The 1,794-nt window shown below is 43.8% G+C and overlaps 1 non-coding gene across 1 annotated transcript; it reads left to right on the top strand.

Annotated features, from left to right (window-relative positions):
- Window positions 1–417: 417 nt before the first annotated feature.
- On the top strand, window positions 418–493 carry MIR100 (microRNA mir-100). Its single transcript, NR_031124.1, has one exon. It is a non-coding gene; the product is annotated as a microRNA mir-100 (primary transcript).
- The last annotated feature ends 1,301 nt before the right edge of the window (window positions 494–1,794 follow it).

Here is a 1,794-nt window from a genome sequence, read left to right as displayed (position 1 = left end):
TCATGTAATTACAGGTATGTAAAAGAATGAACTTGCATTTGGGCTCGCCTGTGTTTCTCTCTTTCGCTCCCCATAACTGAAAGACTTTTCTTTATTCTGCTGTTTTGCCATCCATGTGTCTCTGTGTTCAGTTTGTGTGTTAAGGTCTGAATGAATGAGCCTTCCGTAATATGAAACAGTAAAATGATGAGATTGACCCCGAAGCCCATTGTGTCTGTGAGGGAAAGTGAAAAGAGAGGGAAGTGTATGGGGGAGAACACAGAAGATGCTGCTCGACTTTTGCCCTCTTAAGAGCAGGATGAAGTCTTTCCATTTCTGGCACGACACGATGGAACGGCAGAGTCTTTGGTTGGACTAACGATGTTAACGTTTCATTTTCAGACATGTCAGACCCCCACACGAGAGAAGATGCTAAGGCCTGTTGCCACAAACCCGTAGATCCGAACTTGTGGTGGTAGTGCACACAAGCTTGTGTCTATAGGTATGTGTCTGTGGGCGATCTCACAGACCACGGGCTCTGCTTGTCTGCCATCCAAATCCCTCCCAATTCCTCGATTCTGCCTCCCTCTCCCTTAGTTTCCGCTATGAGGGGTAGACATGGAAAGAGGGGCCGATGAGGAGGAAGGAGGCCTTTTGTCCCGAAATGGATGAGGCTCTTCAGTGATCAGTCTATAGGGTTATCCTCAATCCCTTCTGTCTTCAAACTCCTCTCAAGCTGTCAAACAAAGAACCTGGGCTTGCAGGCGAGGCAGCAGAAACTGGGGTGACTCAGACGATTTACTGTTGAGCGGTGAGTAGACACAGATATAAGGGTTTGTTTTGTTTTCTATGAGCCTGCCTGATTGCTTTCAAAGTTATCATGATCTCTTTTGGAAAGTGACAGAGACTTTGTACAAGACCAGTTTCACCCTGCTTTGGGTTCTACCTTACAGCAGTTCTTCTTCTCCCATGGTGCTCCAAGTGCCATCACATCAGTCTTTATCTTTAAAAATAAAATTAATGAGGTTCCTGAATGTGCCTAACTATTTATATTTTGGGACCAATCATGTAAGAAAAAAAATTGTTTTATAAAAAAGAAATGGCCCATTTAGGTCCAGCTTCATATTTGTCCAGAGCTGTTTTATAACTCTTCACCATGTTTAAAAGGCTGGAATGAAAATAATTTTATCCCTTTGCCTCTTAAATGTCACCATTGTGCCAGGATTGGAAAGCCAAACTGACTCCAGATCAAAGCAAAACTGGCTATATTTGTCTCATTCCAACAATGTGAGCTGAAGAGTCTGTAAACAGAACCCAGGGTGAAAAGTTGATCAGATTTGGATGACTCTAAAACTTTGGCATTCCCTTTTGGTCAAACATAGCACCAAGAATCCCCTTAAGATATATATATGCTGCTGCTGCGTCACTTCAGTCGTGTCTGACTCTGTGTGACCCCATAGACGGCAGCCCACCAGGCTCCCCCGTCCCTGGGATTCTCAAGGCAAGAACACTGGAGTTGGTTGCCATTTCCTTCTCCAATGAATGAAAGTGAAAAGTGAAAGTCAAGTCGCTCAGTCGTGTCCGACTCTTAGTGACCCCATGGACTGCAGCCTACCAGGCTCCTCCATCCATGGGATTTTCCAGGCAAGATAGATATATATATATATATCCATATATATATATGGATATATATATATATATAGTGAAGCCTCGTTTAACAAAAACAGTCAATATGAAGTAGTTAGTTATTGAGTTGGCATCAGCAAAAAGTTTGACGTTCAAATGGATACTTTCCGCGCCCCCCCCCACCCCCCA

The sequence above is a fragment of the Bos taurus genome, chromosome 15 (genome assembly GCF_002263795.3).
Source record: "Bos taurus isolate L1 Dominette 01449 registration number 42190680 breed Hereford chromosome 15, ARS-UCD2.0, whole genome shotgun sequence".
NCBI lineage: Eukaryota > Metazoa > Chordata > Mammalia > Artiodactyla > Bovidae > Bos > Bos taurus.
Note: the sequence above shows the minus strand (reverse complement) of the source record. Positions and strands in the feature narration are given on the sequence as shown.